General features: G+C 42.1%; 1 protein-coding gene across 6 annotated transcripts in view; it reads left to right on the forward strand.

The window, feature by feature from the left end:
• WWOX (WW domain containing oxidoreductase) overlaps nucleotides 1-23,160 on the forward strand; it is a 946,892-nt gene that overhangs the window by 389,980 nt on the left and 533,752 nt on the right. The gene's annotated exons all lie outside the window — the stretch shown is intronic.

Below are 23,160 nucleotides of genomic sequence, written 5' to 3' on the forward strand. Positions count from 1 at the left end.
CTGGGACCTGAGAGAGGAATACAGGCAGGTTCTTGCATTGTTCTCTTCCCACCAACTCTAAATGGAGGGAGCGTTGCCTTGTCTTTTCATTCATTCCTCAGAGGCAGCATGTAGAGTGGGACCCTAATAGACTCTGGAGCCCGCAAGCGGTGCTGGGTTTAAATTCTGGCTCCATCGCTGTCTCAGTTTCCTCTTGCTCCTGCAACAAATTATCAAAAACATAATGGCTTAAAACAACACACGTTTATTTTCTTATAGTTTTGGGGATTGTAAGTCCCAAATCCGTCTCACTGGGTCAAGGTATTAGCAGGGCTAGTTCCTTCTGAGCCTCTAGGGGAGGAGACTCCATTTCCTGGCATTTTAAGCTCCTACAGACTTCCTGCATTCCTTGGCTTATGCCACCTCCACCCCCACCCCGATTCCATCTTCAAGGATGGCACCGGGGCATCATCCTGCTCCTTCACTGACTGCTTCCCTCATCACATTGCCTTCCCTCTTCTGACCTTCTTGCCTCTTTCTGAGGATTCTTGTGATTACATGGGGCACACCCAGATAATCCAGGATAATCCTGCCATCGCAAAATCCTTCACTTAATCACATCCATAAAATCCCTCTTGCCAGGTAGGGTGACATACTCACAGATTCTGAGGATTAGGACATAGACATCTCTTGTGGGTGGAATGTTATTCTGTCTACCACAATGGCTAATTCTGGGCCTCAGTTTCCCTCATCCATAAAGCAAAGTCAGCAATAGCCTACAGTCTATTTGGGGAAGTGGAAACATGAACTTTGTCAAATGGAGGGTTTGATAAAGAGATTGGGGTCTCCCTCATAAATTGTCCTGAGGCCCATTGTACGGCACCAAAGTGTGGGTGAGACCATTACCTTCTCAGCCAACCAGCATTCATTGGACAGAAATTTATACATCCGCTATCATCTTGGTCTGCCCACGCTACCATAGCAAAACGGTACGGTTGGTGGTTCAAAGAACAGACACTTTCTTTTTCAGATTTATTTATTTATTTATTTATTTATTTATTTATTTATTTATTTATTTATTTATTTATTTGAGAGACAGAAAGAAAAGTGAGTGATAAGCACAAGCAGGGGGAGGGGCAGAGGGAGAGGGACAAGCAAACTCCTCACTGAGCAGGGAGCCCAATGCGAGGCAGGATCCCAGGACCCTGGGATCACAGCCCGAACAAAAGGCAGATACTTAACAGACTGAGCCACCCAGGCTCCCCAGGCACTTTCTTCTTATATTCTGGAAGCTGGGAAGTCTAAGAGCAAGCTGGCGGCAGATTTGATGTCTGGTGAGAGTCCAAGTCCAGGTCCCAAATGGCCGTCTTCTTGCTGTGTCCTCACCTGGAGGAGGGAGGAAGAGCTCAGGCCTCCCCCCCTTGCCCCAAGGACATGAATTGCATCACAGGGGCTCCACACTCGTGACCTCATGTAAGCCAGATCACCCCTCAAAGGCCACACCTCCTCGTACCATCACAGTCGGGCTTAGGGCTTCAACATAGGAATTTGGAGGGCACACGACTCTCACAGAACATAGCACGTGTGGCGGAGAAGCCATGGTGTCAGAACCAGGAGAGAGCCCTGTGGCTTGCCTATGTCTGCCAAGATCCAGCTGCATCGTCTTGGGGCTGTGGCTTCTCCTTGCTGGCCTTCTGTGGCCTTGTATGTAAAATACAGGGCCTGATAATATTCCCATCGCAGGATGGTTCTGAGGACCACGCGAAACCATCCGCACCACGGCTCTGTCACTGCAAACCCACGGGGGGATGTGAGGGCTAGGCAGCTGCCAGAAGTCATAGTTTCCAGCCCCCCAGCCTCACCGCTGCATCACCCCCACAAGCACACACATCTTAGGGTGTGGTTTTCAACAGCCAATAGTGCAGTTAGCAAGTTGGGGAGTTCTGGTGGTCCCCACATGGGTTTTACTCCCCCTCCAAAATTCCTGTCTCAGAGATGGAAACAAATAGTTAATTGAGCACTAATGGCAGAGTAGGAATGTGCAGATTGCTTTTCTGTGCTTTATTTTTCAATCTGAGGGGTGATGCGTGTCTTCAGCTTCCAGTTGAAGGGATTAAAGATCAGAAGGACACTTCTCTGAATGGTAGTAGTAAAGCGACTGACGGTGATTGTATTAGGTTTTAAAATCATAGCAACTACTAGGGCTATCATAGCAGAAGCTCACATTTGTTGTGTGCCAGGCATCAGGCTAACATTATACATTCATTATTCATTTATGGGGTAGAGGTAGGTGTGCTCGTCATCCCTGGTTTCAGATGAAGAAACTGAGGCTCAGAGAGGCGGGAGGATTATCTCAAGCCCCGCCTCGGTGAGGGTATGATTGGCAGGGACTCACTTTGGGTCCCCATCCCCTGACCCTTTCACGAGGCTGTGCTGGCTCCCAGAGCGTGTCCTCTTCCACTGCCAAGAAGCAGGGTTTGTTTTGTTCTCAAAGGCGCCAAGCTCAGCCCTGCTCCCCACCGTCCCAGGCTGATATATGTTCAGAGAGTGGCCTTTGCTGCAAAACTAGGACAAAGGAGAACCAACCAGGCCTTCCCCCGCCCCCCAACCATGGAAACTTCCACCTGGCCCACCCGCCTGTGTGGCTGAGTCAGGGGAAAGAAAAGGAGAAAGTTCAGCGAAGCCTCCAGTGGGTGGTCTCGCCCAAGGCCCATTACCCGGCTGGAGTGACAGAGTGTGGCACGCCTGCGGCTCATCCCGTGTCTAATGGAATAGAAACAAGCACCTCACTGCCCTGTTTTCCAGTGGCTCGTCCGGGGCTCTGCGAGGTTTATTAATCTTAGCATATAATGGAAAATGTGTTGCCATGTTAAACCCAGAGCCACTGTTCAGTGCTCAGAGGATTGAAGGCAGCAGGAGTCTTTGTCTTATTTACAAGCAGTGCATGGGAGAGACACTTAGGGCAGAAGAATGCTGTCGTAAAAATCCGCGTGGAATCTGAAAGTGTGCATTAATGCATGTGACCAGATGGCTCTAAAATATGCCACTTTAACCAAAAATCATCCTCTGAAAAACTCTTCTGAAGAACATTGACTGTGCATAATAAGTGCCTTGAGTAGGGCCATAATTTTAGAAAATGTATGAGCTATGGGATGAAGATGAGGGAGGGAAATGGTTTCTACTTCTCATTACAGGGTCCCTCCAAATGCCTGCTTGGGGAAAAAAAAAAAAAAGGAAAAAGAAAAAGAAAAATTCGCCCAATGCAAGGAACTGTGGCAATACTTAGACCATTTAGAATCACTGTGAGTTATTACCCAGAAATTGCTAACCACTGCTTTCTAAGTTATATATTAAAAAAATAAGAAGAAGCTTCCAAACTCTGAAACTCTAAAAGCAACCAGCTGTTAGTTGCATGCCACAATATTCGTACTGGTGTCTGCAAGTATATTCTCAGGTTTGTTTTCTGCTTATGTCTTACCAGTTTTCAGGGCCATCAATCGAAACATCTAATAATCTGAACGCTGCTGTACTTACACTTGAGGTCTTATTATCCTCCCTTTAGCTATGTAAACAGATGAATAACCTGCTATGGATTTGCCCAGACAGTGCTTGTTGCAGACTCCAGGCACAATGAGATGGGACACATCCTGTGTCAGCTTCTCAGGCTTGTTCATTGGGTAAGAGGGGAGCACAACCCAGATGAGCATCACTGGGATGGGGGTTTGGGGGAGCGGGGGCGGGGCTGCAGGCAGGGTTACAAATAGGCCACTTGATCTGTCTTAGGAACCCTCAAGTTTGCAAACTATTATTTAAAATTGCAAGAGGTCTTGGGACTTTTTAAAAAAGGAATCATGTGAGGGGAAATGTGACTTTACTTAACAAAAAAGTACTGTTGCCCACCAAAAAGAGTCTGAAGAACACTTCACTGTCTCTCTGTAATGTGATTAAAACAAGCGGGTACATTTTTATTGCATTAAAACATTATTTTTGTTTTTTTTAAGCCTCCTATTTCATATCACTGTCCAAATTCGACATCCACATTTAAGATTGCTTAAAATGATTACCACTTTGCTGACATTCACCTATATGCTTTACAGTGGGTCTTACCTTCTCATTTGCGATATACCTTTTAAAGAGCAGTTGGAAAAAAGGAAAAAAAAAAAAGAAAAAAATGTTCAATGTTAATGATTTCTTTCCCAACTGCAATTTGTCAGCTCCGTTTTGTACATATATGATTATGAAGCAATTTGCATGAAATTTACACCTTTTCAAATTTTGAAAATTGCCTTGTTGAAAAGAATCCCTGCACTTCTCAATACCGCACTGATTAATCACAGTTATAGAGTAGACATAACATTTTTATTAAACTCTCAGTGAGCAGGAAAATTAGCACTTCTGCAATAACGATACTAATTTCATTAGTGAACGTTTTCATTTATAAAGTGCTTCTTCCTTATCTTGAACCTTTTATCCCCTTCTTATTGACCAAAGAGAGGGCATATCTTTGGGAGCTAGTAATAAACCACATTCGTAGTACAATGCAACCCCATCGGCAAGCCACTGCTTCTAGCTGATCATCTTCCTTGATCATAAATATCCATCAGTACCTTTTATCACATGGGACTCTTTGAGCTTTCTTTCTGAATTTCAAATATGGTGGGATACTTTCCATCCTTAAGAGCTTGCAGTAGAGTAGTTATTGGCCAGATTAAAACTATCAGTCGAGGGCATAAAGATAAAGAAAATACAGCCTTTTGTTGATTAATTTTCATACAACATCTTCACTGGATGCTTATGATAAAGGAGGAATAGGAAGGAATGTAGGAAAGGCTTGGGGTCCTGTTTGACTTTCTAGAAATTGAACTTTGCAAGTGAACTCAGGGAGAAGCTAGTGAGGTGGAATTGAAGTCTGCCGGGACAGAAGCCTCGGTTGCAAGTGTTTTATATACGTACAGATCCACATAGAAGTCTCCAGTTCCTCCACAAAGTTCTTTTGAGTAGATGAACTATTGCAATAATTAATTTACCCCCCCCGAGATGCCAGGTCCTAATTATGGTGCCAAGGACACAAAGGTGAACCCTCGAGGCAAGCCAGGTGCCTCCCCTCACAAAGTTTACATTCCAAGGAGGGGGTGGCAGTCAAGAAACAGGAAATGACTGGATAAAATATATTCTGGTCGTGATGCACGTTCAGAAGCAAGGAAGCATAGTGTGTCCGAGAAAGGAAGGTCAGGAATGGAGGGGGGCTGCCTCTAGAAAGGATGGCTAGATGGCATTGAGGTCGAGCCTTCAGAGATGAGAAGGAGCCAGTGATGGAAAGAACCAGAGGAAAAGTGTTTCGGGCAGAAGGAACCGAGACGGAAAATGTGCCCTGTCAAGCCACTGTGCATCATTGAAGAGATAGCATTGACCAGAGGGTTCGTTCATGTGCCCTGTGATTTTTAAATTTAGAATTGAGGTCTGTGCTTGAAGTGAAATATTGATCTTTCTTTGTGTCTTCGGTGCATTGGGATAGCTGGATATATTCAAAGTAAAAGGGAATCATCCATTTTTGAACACCCACTGGGGGAGAAAGGGGCAGTGGCAGCTTCTAAGTGTTGGAAACACAGGTGATTTTTCTCTTTGTGTGTCAGTGTTTTGTTTTGTTTTGTTTTAAAGTGTGGATTAGATGGCTTTTTAAGTGCCAGTTGTGGCTTAGAAAGGTAAATGACTTGTTCAAGGTCATAATCCCACGAGACTGTCGGGGTGAGAGGCAAGATTAATCATATGACCGAAATTTCCCAGTAAAGTATGTGTGTATATATATATATACACATACATACAATGTATATATTGTATGTATACATATATAATGTATATATGTATGTATTCATTGGATACATTATGCTTTGATGTCACTAAAAACTTTTCATTGACTTATGTCTTATTTTGGTGACTCCATATATAGATTTTAAAGGGCAATAACTGTCTTATAAATCTGAGTGTCCTAAGAGTAGTATCATGTTATTGAAGACATACTCAAACTCATCAGTAAGCAGATATTGCAATGAATACAAAAATGAAAAAAATTACTTACACTCATCAGATTGAAAAAAAATTAAGTACTCTGGCAATACCAAGTATTGGCAAGGATATGGGGTGATAGGAAATTTCATACATCACTGGTCAGAGTATAAATCAGTAAAGCCATTTCGGAAAATATTTTGGCATTACCCAATAAAGTCATACGTGGGCTATACAGTTCCATTCCTACGGACATGTCTTTGAGAAACTCTTGAGGGCTAGAAAAAGTTCGAGAATGACTCTGGCACACTATTTACGATAGCAAGAAACGGAGAATGCTCCAAAGAACAACCATAATAAAATGGGAGAAACAAAAGGCGGTACTATATATTCATAGAGCGGAATACTAGTTAGCAGTGAAAATGAATGAATGAATTCCCTTAACCTGAATCAATGTAGAGGAATCTTGAAAACACAATGTGAAATTTAAAAAACAGTTAGATAGATTATATACATAGTATTATTCAACTTATTTAAAGTCCAAAATATAGGTTAAACTAAACAGATTGTTTGAGGGTATGAGAATATGTGCCTCACACTGTAAAGAAAGGCAAGTGAATGAGAAACACAAAATATGAGCTGGTGCTTCCTCTGTTATGGAGTCAGGTGGGTGGGGCAGAGAAGAAGGGAGAATAATGATTCGCGGGGAGGGAGCACCTGGGGGATGTCTTGCAAAGTTCCATTTCTTAAGTTGAGCAATAGGTAGAGAGGTAGTCATTCTATTTACCACTGTTTAAAATGTACGTAAATTACTTACATGAACTCTTTTATTATGGATACACATTTCATACTATTGAAAGATTAAAAATACTCTGGTACCTTGAAACTGAATCAGATGTCAGATGCTTGGCTCATTTGTTTTTTCTACTTCTTAGCCCTGACCCACTGTGAGATCTTGCCTGATGCAAAAATGGGAGAGTGATATTGCCCCACGTGACAATTTCTCCATACTCCATTCTATCCTATATATCAGACATGGTTTTCAAAAACACAGTCTTTACCATGCCACTCATCTGTTCAAAAACATTCAGTGGCTCCCCTTGCCCCTAGGACTGAACCTACACTCCACAGCCTATCAATTCTTTTACCCTTGTTTTCTCTGCCTCATGAATTTTTTCATTATTTCAATATATTTTCTTATTCATAATTCTCTGGTCAGCCACCAGACCGGGTAGTAGGACACAGCAGTGAGCCATTACCCCATGGCTTTTGTCAGGCTCATCTGCTTCCTGTCCTTCCAACATCATCTGCTCATTCTTGTACACATTCCAGGTTCTCTACTTGTGCATCATTTATTATTCTTGGTTCACAGATGAACACGAGTTTTGCAGCTTAATGTAACACATGTTTATTATTCCATAGATTTTTGGCGTCAGGTGTCTCGGCATGTCTTAGCCAGGTTTTCTGCCTAGAGTCTTACAAGGCCACAGTCACGGTGACAGCCAGGCTGTGTTCTCATATAGAAGCCCAACTGGGGAAGAATTGGCTTCCAAAATCACCTCCCCACCTCTGAGGTCACAAAGACTGACTACAGCACACTTCATCTTCTTATAATGGGTTGTCTTAGGGCTTCTTGCTGACTATTGGTTGTGGCTGGAGGTCCTCTCTACAACTAGTGGTTACCCTCAACTCCTGGAAGTCACCCTACAGTTCCACATGGGCTTTCTCAATATGGCAGCCTACTTCTTCGAGCCAGCAAAGAGAATCTAGAACAAGTTGGCCAGTAGGACAGGTTCTTATTAACATAATGTAGCCACAAGAGTAATATCCCATCACCTTTTAGTGCCTTAGAAGCACCTCACAGGACCTGCCCACACTCAAAGGGAGAGAGTTATCCAAAGAAGTAAACACCAGGAGGCGGGGATTCTGTGGGGACTCCTTAGAGTCTATCCACCCCAACCTGAGGTGCCTTCTCTGCTGCCAGTTAATGTCTGTGATGCCTCTAAAACTGCATCCCATTTTAAGCTGGGAGCAGCAGGAAGACTTGGAGAGTATAAAGGCCAGAAGATCTGCCTTCAAAAGCTGCCATTTCTAGCCTTCAAGTTAAAGAAGGAAGATTGTCGGGATCCCTGGGTGGCGCAGCGGTTTGGCGCCTGCCTTTGGCCCAGGGCGCGATCCTGGAGACCCGGGATCGAATCCCACATCGGGCTCCCGGTGCATGGAGCCTGCTTCTCTCTCTGCCTGTGTCTCTGCCTCTCTCTCTCTCTGTGACTATCATAAATAAATGAAAAAAAAAAAAAAAAGGAAGATTGCCTTTCAAGATTTATTTGAAAAATAAATCTCTCTATTTGAGAGAGAGAGAGAGAGAGAGAATGGGGGGAGTGACAGAAGGAGAAGGAGAAGACTCTTCACCGAGCAGGGAACCCCACAGGGGGCTGGATCCCAGGACCCCGGGATCATGATCTGAGCCGAAGGCAGATGCTTAACCTACTGAGCCACCCAGGAGCCCCAAAGAAGGGTAATTTGGAAGGAATACTTTGCATGTGCTAATTGTGATCCTGAAGCCTCTTTCAGCAGAGGTGAGAAATCGCCTCTGGGCTGGTTCCACCCTTGAAGATGACAGTAGTCAAAATAAAACAAATTGTTTTATTTTTCTTTTCAAGTAGCAGTTGTCAGACACCTAAAGATTAGGATTTCTCAAATACTGATCATAATAAGTGGCTAGAAAATATTTGTTTTGAGGACAATAGACTGCAAAATGCTTGCCTTCATTATGTCAAATGTCCCGAGGGTGTGGTGTCAATCTCCTATTCCAGTATTCTCTAGAGCCATTGAGGAATGATCAGAAAGCCAAGCATTGATGACAAGATCCAAATGTCCTATTTTCGTCCCTTCTAAGTTCCTGGGATATCAGCTTTGCTTTGGAGCAGGGCATTTAGTTTCTCCATTCCTTCCTAAGTCATGAATTTGACAAATATTTAGTAAAGCACCTACCATGCGCTTATACATCATGGTGCCATTTTGGAAGCAAAACCTGAATAGTGGACTACACACTGATAAAGCCATCGCCTGGTCTTGATTATTCTTTAACAACATAAAGAAAAATTTTATTAAATCATATTGCAATAACTCCATTTACTTTTAACCCCACTGGGTGAAGTTATCAGTGTGTGATGCCTCTATACTCGCAGATGAAAAATGCCTAGATAAATACTGCAAGGGACATTTTTAAGCATGTAAAAAATCAATTTTCATAAGGTTACATCTTTTTACCTCTTTATATAAAACATGCTATATTAAAAGAGAGATTAAATTTTACTCTGTGGAGTAAAATGCAAACACAAAATTATTTTTTCATTTTTCAGAGCATGCACTGGATTATCATTTATTTATGAGGCTTTTTTTAATCTAGAATATATGGAAATCTTTTCTTGAAGCACAATATAATATTGAATTGGGAATGTTGTCTGACAGTTTCCCTCTTATAGTTGCATAGAATGATTCTCCTGTATGAATTTTTAAAAGAAACTTCAATATACTCTGCATTTGAAAGGGAAGAAGTAATCGCCATAATCTTGAGGAATCTTTTAAATGGCCTCCATTCCACTTCTATGTTTCCCCAACTTTTCTGCAACAAATAATGCTTTCATGGTTTTCCAGAACTCACAAAAGGTCCAGTTTTCTTTCTTTTGTCTAAACAGTACACCCAGCCATTGAAGTGCTCCTCCCAAAGACATGGCTGTCAGTTGAGAATAGAGCTACGGCATGATTTCTGTGTTTTCCTTTTGCACGTTTTCCGTTCATCAAAGGCACTAGTACCATTCATTCTTCCGGAGGCAGATGTCTTTCCATGCCAGGCCCATTCAGATCATGTACTGAAGCCACACAGCCATGAGATCAGGGACTGCATAAAAACGCTGGTTTGGGTATTAATCCTTTCTGAAGAATCCTTCTACAGTTAGTCCCTCTAGACCACCCTACACACACTACTATCAGTTCACTCTTACATGGCTTGACTATTGTGTTTTTCATCCCGTTTCCACCCATTATGTGGGTGTTATTGCTGCATAACAAACCACCCTGGAATGGAGTGATTATCAGGTCTATAGGTTGCCCATGGTGGCCTGGCTCCACCAGTCTTCTGGAGCTCGAGCTGCCCCTGGCGGGTTAGGGCACATACTTCCCATGGTGGAAATTGGTAGCTCCCAATGCCTTTGTCGGGGCTAGGCATTTTTGTTGTTGGCCAAAGCCAGTTACGTGGTCAAGCTCCATTTCAGTTGGGGAATTTCACACCTTCCAGGGTGGTGTGAGGATGTAAAGTGAGTATTGGCTGGACAGACTTTCTGTCTAGTCTTTGGGATTTATAGGATATGTATATTTTATATATATATATATATATATATATATATATAATATGTTTAGGTTTATATATGTATATTTTAAGTATAAAGTATATTTTTATAAAATTAAATAAAAATGTCTGAGTAGCTTGTTCAGATTTTAGTCTCCTTTAGAATAGCACATCTGGCATTTGCATTTGTTCTTTACCTTGCATGAGTAAGGGGCCCGGGCCCCCGGTTCATCATTTAGCTGGCTCACCTTTTATCCAACCCCAGATTTCAGTAAAAAGCGCTGGGTACGATTTTCAACTTTGGAGCCAGACCAGCTAGGGTTCAAGTCCAAACTCATACTTCCCAGCTTTGTGACCTTGGATAATTTACTTAACCTTTCTGGGCTTCAGTTACTAAATCATTTAAATGGCTATGGTTGTACCCACGTCTATCCTTTGCACCTCCATCATGACGTTTTGGCTCATCCCCAACTAATAGCTCTGGAATGCTGTGTGCTGGCACTCTCTTTGACCGCATCATCTGAGCAGTCTTGGAGAAGCTGCCCCTTTGTGAAGAATCTGTTGCTAGGAAGTGTCAATGGTATGACTTTCAATTTAGCACATGCATAGGCGACCTTGTTTGGGCTTGTGCCATTGGTAATTCAGTTTTGGGATTTTACTTTGACAGGATGTATTCAAATATGGTTCTTGCTGTCTATCAATTGTACCCTCATGGCCACAGTTCTTTCAGACAACCAAAACTTGCTAATTAATATTTTCACAAGAACATTTGTCATGTGGATACAAATTTTGACGGAAAAATTTCTATGGCCCTTATTTGTCTAGATACTTTATAATATGGTTGAGTACACATCGTTTCGACCACCTGCTTCAGAAAGTACTTGGATACCATCTGACCTTAACACAGGACAGCTGAGCTGGTTGATGCTTTCTACCTTCTTGCCAATTGAAAATAATCTCATACCATTGGACTGGTCTTTTATCATTCAATGATCTGGTGTATATATACAACACCAAATCCAAATATATAGATCAGATGGATGGATAGATAGGCAGAAAGACAGATGTGTAGTTGTTGTGAGCAGTGCAAAAGAAATTCATTTCTAGCTATGGGTCATTTAGAAAAAGATCAATATGGTACATCCACATTATAAATAAATGAAAATGAATACAACCCTATGGCTTTCTGAAAGCCTGGCTTTCTGTGTGGCTCCCAGAATTGCATCTCTGACACCTGGAACATGTGTTATCAGTTGCAAAATGCTTGTTTGTGAACCGGTTTAATGATGAGGGTACAAATGAATATCATTTGTAATGTTGTGATAGCTGTTGATTGTTAATATTGCTTAGGGTATGTCCTACTTTTCAGAAACCTACACCACAAAAGAAGAATAATAATAAGGTCGCATCATACCTCTTATGCATTTTGTTTTTTTTTTGTTTGTTTGTTTTTGTTTTTTTCATACTTTTTTTCATAGTTTCTTTCTTTTTTTCATCTTGTTAGCCACCCCATGTTTTCTCTTCCCTTCTCAGTCCTGTTTTTCTTTCTGTTCCTATTTTTTAGAGCTGTTAAAAATCCATTTAATGAGGGATCCCTGGGTGGCGCAGCGGTTTGGCGCCTGCCTTTGGCCCAGGACACGATCCTGGAGACCCGGGATCGAATCCCACGTCGGGCTCCCGGTGCATGGAGCCTGCTTCTCCCTCTGCCTGTATCTCTGCCTCTCTCTCTCTCTGTGACTATCATGAATAAATAAATAAAATCTTTAAAAAAAAAAATCCATTTAATGATTCAGCAGTAATTGTGAAGCTCCTGCTCTATGGATGTTACTGTATTCCTGCTCTAGGAATAAAAGGGCAGTTTTTGCTTTACTCTTAAGAAACTCACAGCTTAGTCAAGGAGGTGGATACTTAAATAAATGGCAGAAGTATGACAGAAATATGTTTCAGGTATAGAAGAAGGAGGAGAGGGAAGTGAGGCTAGTTCCAAGGATGAAGTGCTATCTCCCCTAAGTTGAAGGATGAGCGGAGTTCAGCAAGCAGGCAAAGTAAAGAAGGGTCCCCGGAACAGGAGGATCAGAGGAAGGGAAGAGCATGGGATCTTCAGAGCAGTGCAAGTATTTACTCTTCATCGAACACAAACCAGGCAGTAGGCAGGAGCAGGGGATGGTTCTGGCTACAGAGAAAGGCCTCAAGACAGGTGCAATGATGTGCCATGGTGGGAACAGGGAGGTAGCATTCCATTTTAGAGGAGGAAGCTTTTAGTCAGGCAACTCCTGAGCCTGGGCATGTAGAATTTGAGAGTCCATGTGGTCTGGGAGATCCTCTCTTTCTACCACATTATAGATGGAACAATGGGGTGAAAAATACCTGAGTTTCCACCTCTTTAGAAAACAAATAACATCTACCTTGCAAGATAGTTGTGAGAAATGAACTTAAAGCCCTTAAACAGTGATATCTGGAACATAATAATACTCCCCCCAAAAATGTATGTTTCTCTTCTACTTGAAATTAGACTGCCGTGAAGTCTCCCTGAAACTCAAGGAAATTGCCATCATTTCATGCCAAACCCTGGACGTCAGTTCTCTGTATTCAAACTTCAGGCCTTGTGAAGGACTCCTCCAAATAATGCCCAGTTTAAGTCACAATGGCTTCCAAAAGTTTGTTCTTTGGAGCGTGTGTGCTTGCTCTCCCCAGCAGGCAGGCAAGCTCTTTAAATCCATAATTACTGTTTTCTTTGCCACCAAAGAATTCCATTTGGTGCTGATTGCCAATTACAGACTGATTGGCTTTGTGGTCTCAGATAAACACCTCCTCAGAACCTGGCTGGACAATCAGAAACAGGGAATCCTGATAAATGACCAAGATGGTGGCCAGTGGCCCTATCACAGACAAATGACCAAATGTAAGGCCCACACAAATGGCACAGAAATAATTTCTTGAACATCAGCACACTTTTCTACAATAATAGCTTTATAATCCAAAAGCCCTGGTGTTAGTGAATTATAGAAGCAACCTGTGACATTATCTGGTGTGCAGAATATTTGAAGAATTTAAAGTTCACCTCCATAGTAGTAGTGGGGAGAAAACGGGGAGCAAGAGGAGTCTTCTGCAAAGAGTTTTTCTAATAAGTATTCACCTTATAATACCATTATTAGGGTCTCTCTTAGAGTGAATTCTTCTCTAACACCACCCCAGAGATGCCTTGTCGTTTCCTATGGTGATACCTGCCAACCCAGGTGGTCATTCCTGGGCATGAGTCTCATGTAGTAGATGTCGAAAGGATATCTGTTAACATATTAGATGAGTTTAATCATATGAAAATCAGCTACTGCCCATATTACATTTAGTTTTGTGTTTTTTTTTTTTATTATTCTTTAAAAGCTTTCTTGGCCATTTTCTGTTTTTAATTGCTATTGTATATCCTTAATGCACAGGATATGGTCAGGACAAGTATTTAAAAAATATTTGCTATTCTGATCTTATAAAGAAAAAAAGTTACATATGGTCATTTGAACTAATTGCTAAAATGACACCACATTAATTAGATAATTAAGGGTCTTGAGCATGTGGCTATTGTATTCATTGGGCTGGAAGCCAACGTTTTCTATAGCTGAGAAAATGGGTTAGCATAATTCAAAATTCAATTGCTGTACCCTTTTTCATATGAATAGATAATACAGAATGAGTCTTAAATCTGGATTGGAAAAACTAACAGGAACTGGTTTTATTTTAATTGAGTTTTAAAGCACTTCTAGTCCGTCTCATTGTCTTTATAGTTTAACCCTCTGTGGTTGTGGTCGCCCGCCTGTTAGTCTTGCCATCCCACATATTCATGGTGATGATCTCTCTAGATTTATTGTGAACCCCTTAGAATATATTCCTCACCAATAAATGCCTTGAGACAGGAAACCCATGTCTTTTTGGCCTCTGTCCTCTCCTCACTGGGAATAAATGCTGCCCAGCGTTTGGAGTTCTTTATAACAGTACATTTTCTAGGTGCCTTAACTTATCAAGGTTATTTGTCAGGAAAATTATCTCTTGTAACACCAGGTCCCCTACCTTCAGATGACAGGACTTAATACAAAAGTTTTCCCCATACCAACTAGTAGTGTAAGTTGATTTCATATCCTTTTATTTTATAAAGTTTTGCTTATCAAGTTTGTCATCCTCTATTTGAAATTAAAATGTGTGGTCTCCAGGTGACCTTAAAGTAACTGACCCCCAAATCTAATCACTCCCAGCGTCTGTGAAAATCGACAAATATGTCAGGTATAACTCGTGGCATCAAAACATTGTTTTAAATATTTCATTTGTAGGCAAGGCAAGGATCATTTTCAGATTAGTCCTCTGAGAAGGATCGCTGGGTGCATGAACACCTTTGGTTTCTCGATTCTATAATCGGCACTCATTATCAACGGGTTATATGAGCAGAAAATGTGCAGTTATATGTTCTGCACGAGTGAATTATTGATTGGATTTATGGCCAGAAGAATGTTCCTAAGTGGTCAATACACGGCCAAACTATGTCAGGTGAAGGTAAAAATAAAGTGAGATCTATACTTTTGATAGCAATTGCTCTTGGGTTATATGTTACACTTGTCATTTGAGGTTACTGTTGGATGTAGATAAAGATCTTTATTTTAACATAAATGAAAATGTGGTATCATGCATACCCCTTACAAATACAGAGTATCAGTGCTTGTTTGTGTGTTGAGATTTATTTTGTCAAGAATTGTATTCTTCCTATAACCTGACATTGATTGGCTTGCCAAAGTTGTCTTGGGTGTAAGGACAGTTTAAAAATTTGGATAGGTTTATGAAAAACTATGTGCAATCCTTATGTTTCTGGTTCTTTATTGACCAGTGACAACTTCACAAAAATGTCCTTAGTCCATTGGTTGTTGATTAGTCCAATTTTAGCTGATACGTGTATCTCTGCTCCATTTCTAATAGATGATTAATGATTTTTACTTAATAGTAAACTTATTATTATGCAAAGCTGTAGTTGTTGGAAATGTCTTCATCCAGTTGAGCCAAACTCAGGCTCCCTGCTACTTCCACCTGTGGATCCTTCAGCCCCTACTTGCAAAACGTCCTGGCAACCCTTTATTTGGTAGGTCAGTTATGAGTGGTCATTCCGCTGATGCCCAGTGGGAACCTACTATGCAACCTACTATACCAGTTCTGAAAATATGGAGATGATGAAGAGGAGGACATTGCCATTGAGATGTCACAGTCCTAGCAGGGTGCAGTGCATACCATCCAGTACACACTTAACCTACTTACGGCCAACTTTAGGCAAAATGAGCAGAGATTCACATCCTACAGTGATTTTCTCCATTCCCTGCACTGAGCAAGGGCTCAAAAACGATGGGAATCTTTTGTTCTTGAAGTCTTTGTCCCTGTGAGTGCCTTGGGTTGGAGCATCCTGTAATGAGAAGTGTCTAAAGCTGTGTGTTCTATAATAATAACCTGGTCTGTAAACCCAGGCAGTTGTTTTACCTGGTGGTTCATCCAAAGGCAGGGGGCATGCCTGTGCTGTAGCAACAATTGGCTCTCTTGGTCCTCCTAAGTCAGCCAGAGGAAATTATGACATTTCAAGAGTAATTCTGACAATATTCAGATTTGCTTTATGCACCAACTCTAGAATCTTGCCCTAATGAGTGTAAGGTGAGACGCCACCCCAGCATCATCAAAGGGATTGAAAATCACAGTGAATCCATTAAGAGGAGTTTCGTTTTCATTTTCTCTGAAGCAGAATCCCAGGTCACAAAATGGAATATGGATTGTAGGTTTTGTGGGGAAATGCACTTGGCTGTCATTCCTTGAAAGGAGGCCTAGAAATACCAGCATCCCGTGCTCATCTTCCCAAGCTGTAACTGAGTCAATGATAACATAATGATCACGTGAACGCCTTCAGTGTCAGAGCATCAGGCAGTGGGTGGTCTAGTCCAGGAGCAGATGCCCTGATGTGGTGGTGGTAATCCTGAGGTTTTTGAGTTAAGTGCTTTCGACATGCAGAATCAAGAGTCAAGGACGATGCTGCCTTTTAAATGCTCTCTCCAAAGCGTCCACCTGCAGATGTAATTGAGCCTCTCAGGTGAAGAGCTTTATCAGAGCAAAGCTGGTTAGTGTTGCATACCTATGGGGGAGGGAGGGATATTTTAGACTTCTTCAATAACTGCTCTGTGACATTGCTGAAGGTCCGAACCTTCCTGTTCTCCAGCAGTTTGAGAAGAAAAATGCTACTGTGGGCATGTTGCCTAACCTTCACCATTCACTGTGGTCTGAAGCTACCCATCCCTTCCCTTCATAATCAGAAGTTATCATTATAAACTTATTTATGTGTTCACTGTATGTCTTTCACAGTGTAAGATCCATGAGGCCCAGGACTATGTCTTGTCCCTTTCTGCTTCCCCAACATTAACACAAGGCCCGATTATCATTATCCCTTTGTTCATCATCACCACAGCTAATATTTATCACCACATAGTGTGGCAGGCACGTTAAGAAGGGCTTTATGTGAGTTATTCCCAACCCTGAGTCAAGAATTAAAAGCAAATTGGCCGAGAGGAACAAATACAGAATTTGGACACTGAACTCTTGAATCCATGATCCCAAAATGTTAATTTCTAACTTCAGGATTTTGCCTCAGTACAGAGTCACTTAATCCCTCTCTGCTTACATTTTCCCATCAGTAAAACTGAAATAATAATGCCCATCTGCCAAGCTTGCAGTGAGAATTAAAGACGAACACTTCTCGGACCCTGGCACACAATGGATGCCCAAGACAAGCAAGCAGAGCTGCTATTTTTGTGTATATTATAATACATAATACTCTAGAGTCTGAAAAGTCAGGCTGAGAGTTGAGTGAAAGAAGCTAGAGTACACACTATGATTCCATTTATGTAAAGGTCAAAAGCAGGCAAGACTTCTCTATGCGAGAGAAGACACAAGAGTGGTTTACCTGTAAGAGGCAGTGTTCTTGAAGGGGTTAGAGGGCACCTTCTTGCGTGCTGGAAGTGTTCCATATATTGTTCTGATGATACTACTCTACGGATGTGGACACATGTAAAAGCTCATCGAGGTGTGTATTTAATGTCTGTGCCTTCAGTGCATGTAAGCAATACCTCAAAAGAAATAATTTGTGAGAATTTTCCATTATTTGAAAGAGTTTTTCTCCCGCTCCAGTCAAAGCATAAAGTAGGTTCTTGAGGGTCAGGTGGTGAAGGTGGAGGAAGGCTGAGATAACCATGTGGCCTACTTCTGGATTTTGCTGCGGCCTATTCAAAGGCATTATGGATCCATCACTCAAAAACCAAACTTATGAAGAAATTCTTGAGCCATGTCCACATGAACTAAATATAGCATCCGATTTATAATGTTGTGGTTCTGACCACCCCCGGGCTATTTCTGGTCACAGGGACAGCTTAAATGGTGTGGCCTGTAAAAAGTCATCTGCAAGCTCAGGCCAAATGCTGATCTATTTAGGGCCAAGAGGACACCAAGCCTTGGCAGCAGGATCCTAAGCTGAATGGAGACCATTGCTGCAGCTGCCGGCCAGGATCTTGGGGATTCCTTAGCTTTCTGTCTCTTTGGGAATCAGCTTTTTAGTTATGGGGCTTATTCATGCAGCCCTGGACCAGCTCCCCAAGGCTGGATCCACTGATTGTCTCCCGGCTAGTCTTTTGCTGGGGCACTTGGCATTAAGTCAGATGAGCCCTGGGCCCCCAGAAGGGTCTTGTTTCCTATATAATTTATTCCCTTCTCTTTGCCATGGTGATCCTGCCATAACTCCTTGACTTAACTAGCACCGTCTTCAAAGTCACTTCATACCACCAACTCCCTTTTTGCCTAGCTCAGCCTTGGCTTCCTCCCTAGAGGCCTGGTTCCTTTCTCTCTCCTTCTATCCCCCAAACCGAGCCAGATTTCCGGTTATGATAGAGCTTGGTCGATTCCACTGTCTCTGCATTATGGCTCACCTTCTGGAGCCTCTTTCCTGTCTTCCCATCTAGGCTGCAGGTTTTCCTTACTCTCAAAAGATTTGGTTCTAGTCCCATCTGTGAAATAATTGCTCCAGGTAACCTGACACAAGATGAGATTCTCTGAGCCTCAGTTTCCTTATTTGTAAAAGGGAGAGGTAAGAATAGATTTCTTAGTTCTCTTTTAATTTTGTTTTTCTTGTTAAATACTATTGTGACATGATAAGAGATACATATATTGGCCTCTACCTCTGGCTCCTGCTAATATTTGGCCTTTGGCCTTGATTCCTGACACAGAGCTCCTAAAACCCTTGCTATTTCCTGGGTGATATGTGTGTCTCTTGTCCTAGTGAAGCAATTGGTGGCAGGACCCCGGATAGGGACTAGTCACCCAAAAGTCTAAGTTGTGGGTAGAGGCTTGGAACTTTCACCCCCACCTCCCATTCTCTGGACGGAGAGAGAGAAGATTTAGGAAAGTGAGTTAGTTAATAGTCCATTGTGTCTACACAATGAAATCTCCATAAAAAGCTCTAAAGTATGGGGTTCGGAGAGCTTCTGGGTGGGTAAAGATATCCATGAGCCTGGAGAGTGGCCCACCCTACTCCACAGGGGCAGAAACTCCTGCGCTCAGGCCCCTTCTTCATCTGATTCTATGTATCTCTTCATCTACTGTCATTTTTCCCATACGATTATTTATCATTTTTAGTACCTACTATGTGCCAGGTAAGTATTAGATGCTACTCTGCCCACAATCTGATTTAATTCCCAACCATGCTGCAACATACTTATTATTCCCACTTTAAAAATGAAAAAAATAGCGACTCTGAAAGATGAAGTAACTTGCTCAAGGTGACAAGGTCAGACGTTTAACATTAGGAATAACTAACATTTATTGAGCACCTTTTGTATGTTTGGGACTGTGGTAAACCTTTCATGCAGATAATTTCATTTCATCTTTACCACAATCCTAGAATAGAGGTGCCAATATAATCTCTTTGATGTAGGGGAAATTTCAGTTTTGAAAGGTTAAGTAATATGCCCAGGATCATCTATCTATAACTGGTAGGGCCTCTCTTTCAGACTCAGGTTTGTGTGAGTCTGAAATTCATGCCATTTTTATTATATGTGACATTGCATCCCTTTATACCCTCGATGGGGAACCCCTCCTCCCTTTTTTATGACTAAAAAGTATTATCCCAAGCTTCTATAGCATCTGAATTTGAAAATCCCTATTAATTCATGAGTGAATCTAGCTATTTCATGATGGCATAATACAGTGTGTATTCTTTTTAAAATCTATATAACATTTCAAGAAACCAATGAAATGGAGGCTGTCTGATGAAGAATTTTTTAAAAATCCAGCAACCTTCTGTCAGACTTTTATAATCATCCCATTCATAATGGATTCCAAACTCGCATGAATCTTTCAAGATAAGTGTCTTATTGATTATCCTGAAAACAAGCGATCACTTGGCATCCTGAGACTAGCTCATTGCCCTCCCCTGATTACCGTAAACAGAGATGTTGATCAGAAGAAATGTCATCTTCTTTGGTGTTGAACCCATGGGGCATTCTGACGCATTGGTGTGGGGAGTAAAGGAGCTAAGTAACCCAGAGAGGTGCTTGATTGTGGCCGATGTCTTGTTTTTGTGGAGCTGCAGACAAATGTCCACTGGTTAGCCAGTGCAGTCTTGAACTGTTCTATATCCTTGTGCCCAGACTTCTTCCTGGTAAAGATGCAGAGTGGCCCAATGAATGCCAATTCATTGCTGCCAGGAAGCATTAGGTCTCTTAAGGAACCTCCTCTTTTGGTGTGTTTACTGGTGGCTATGTAAATCAAGCGGGCCTCAATCTTAGAAAGGATCGGTGTTGACAAGGGACTTCACCTCTTCTCTTGTAGTTGTAATTAGATAAAATACTAATATGACCCGCAGTTACATTCAGCATTGCGTGTCCACTCCGTGTGGCCACGATTGCACTTCTCCTTTGCTACTGGTAGCCTGGCACAGGTGCAGGGAGGGCCTATATTGGTGAGGTAAGTGGTGAAGATTTCCCTGGTGGCTCAATTGCTCCTGCTGAAGCCTTTAAATACTGTTCAGGTGACAGTAGCCCCAGACTCAAGCAGGTTGTGGCATTTGGCCAGAGGGAGACCTGACTCATAGTTTTTAGGTGCAGATCATGAAGATTCGGGCCACTGCATTAAATTAACTGCCTGATTTCCTGAGGCTGCCATTGGTAAAACGCTTAGTTGACATCCTGGAGGATGGGATGGGGCTACTCTGTACCCAAACGAGCCTTGCTCTCAGGAAATTTGTGCCCAGCAGCAAAATCCATCCTTTCTTACACTCTGAAACTGATTTGGGAAATGGCCTCACAACTTGCTTGAAGCAGATCATGAGCAGGAGAGAGATTCTCATCACTAGAATCTTGAAATATCCAAAGCCAGTTGCAGCATCAGTTCATTTTTTTCTAGATGAGGATGTAGAGGTACAGAGAAGGTTGAGGTCAGTCTGTCTGCTGAGCCACTGTCCAGTGTTCATTCCTGCTGAGGTATCCTGGGTGCCACTTAATGCTTTTTGCTATTCATTTAACATCAACTGATTGAGCACCTCCTATGTACCAGACAAGATGCTGGGGATAGAGAGAAATCTGGAATGGTCCTTGCAGGGAAGTGCAGGTTTCCTGGAAGTACTAGTAATGGTGATAATGGTGGTGGAGGAGAAGGATGAGGAGAACCTTGGCCTTCTCAGGAAGACATGACTAGTCCCTCTGTCTCCCATCTGTACTGTTTAGTAGCCATTTATCAGTGCCTGTCTCTGGGACCATTGCCACCATATTGAGATATTTATTTCCTCGACCCAGTCAGTGGTATTAGGGTTCTCCAGAGAAACAATCAATAAGATATAGATAGGTGGATAGATAGATGATAGATAAATAGAACAGGGATTGACACCTGTAGTTATGGAGGCTGAAAAGTCCCATTGTCTGCCCTCTGCAAGCTGAAGAAACAGGAGAAACTGGTATGATTCAGTCTTTGGTCTGAGTCCAGAGGCTTGAGAACCAGGAGGGATGATGGGGTAAGTCTGAAGCTAGAGGCATGAGGACGAGGAGCTCTGATGTCTGAGGACAGGAGAAGACGGGTGTTCCGGCTCAATAAGAGAGGACAAACTCTCTCCTTTCTTTTTTTTTTTTTTTTTGCCTTTTTGCCTTTTTGCCTTTTTTGCTCTGTTGGGCCCCTCAATGGATTGGATTCTGTGGTTCCTCCCGCACTCCCTCCCAACTAAGGCCCCTGAACACTGCAAAGAAGCTACAAGCAGAGAGGCAGCTGCTTAGCACGGGTTTGTACAGCATAAAGATAACCAATAATTGGATGATAAAGTGCCCTGATTTCCTATAAAAATACAGACCTGTAAGGGTAAAAATGGAACTTAGAGTGTGTGACTCTTCACTTTCTTTTGGCTTCCCCTGGTTTAACTGTTTCATAACCTGTCTGCTGGCTTGTTTTATTTTTTCTTTATGTAGAATAAGAAATATGGGCATTAATCACAGTGTTGTTTCTTAGCTGGAAGGTGAGAAAAGATAGAAAACTCTAGAGTAAGAAGTCGTCCCATAGGAAGTTGGTATTTGCTGGAATTTTCTAAGGTTTCACTATACATGACCTCTCTTACTACCTGAAGTCTGATTATAGGTGAATTCTGTGCTTTTTCTGTGTGTCAGGTACTGTGATAGGACCCAGGATTACAGAATTAAGATGAAATATAATACTTGCCTTTTTAGAGAAAAATGCTTATAGAAAAAGCTAACAATGCCCAGTAGACACTAGACATTAAATTGAGAGCTATGAAGGAATCCGGTGTGTTGAATCCTCTTATAAAAGGTCCATCGAGCTGTTTTACTGGTATGGAAGACAGATCCAGTATGGTGGTAATGGTCAAGAGGGTGGAGGAAACAGTCTAGGCCTACTACTATTTTTGCTGCTCACTAAATTATAAATGGGATTTTCTTATTTGAAGTGAGGGAGGGATGAGGGCAAAGAATAGGTTGGACAAGGAGCATTGGAAAGCACACAGTGTATTGGCTGAGCAGAAGCCATGTGATAAATTGCAGTGCTAGGTAGGTATTGAGGAAACATGACCAAGCTGACCTGCAATTTATATGTTAGAGCAGAGAGAAATGTCTTGCAATTCAGTTAAGCATTGAGAGTCTCATCTCATATGGTGCATACTTAAAGGAGTGGCAAGGGGATTGATGCCAGTTCTAGTGGATTTCATTGCAGATCTGATTTCCAGTAGATTATGGTGTAAGCCTCAAAGGGGAGCCATGCCTGGGTTGCAGAGGAGCAGTTAAGAACTCAAGACTGGCTTAGATAGTCTTAATTGCCACGTGTAATACTTAACATTCCTAAGCCCAAGGTTCTCTGTGTATAAAGGGAGGATAAGATGACACCTACTTGTATCAACTAAGGTGCTTAGGGTTGCATATAGTGGGAAACTCAACTTGCAGTGATTTCAATAGTTACCCCACCTAATCTAAAGTCCAGAAGCAGGGCAGTCACAGTGTGACATGCCACGATTTGGCTCTACTTCCCTCAGATTCTTTTTTTTTTTTTTAATTTTATTTATTTATTCATGAGAGACACAGAGAGAGATGCAGAGACCACATAGGCAAAGGGAGAAGTAGGCTCCCCACAAAGAGCCCATTGTGGGACCCTATCCTAGACCCAGGGATCATGCCCTGAGCCGAAGGCAAACACTCAACCGCTGCGCCACCCAGGGATCCCCCTCCCTGAAATTCTTTATCAGCTTTTCCCTCTTAGAGTCTCCCTCACATTTTCAATATGGCTTC

Source organism: Canis aureus, chromosome 3, assembly GCF_053574225.1.
Source record: "Canis aureus isolate CA01 chromosome 3, VMU_Caureus_v.1.0, whole genome shotgun sequence".
Lineage (NCBI taxonomy): Eukaryota > Metazoa > Chordata > Mammalia > Carnivora > Canidae > Canis > Canis aureus.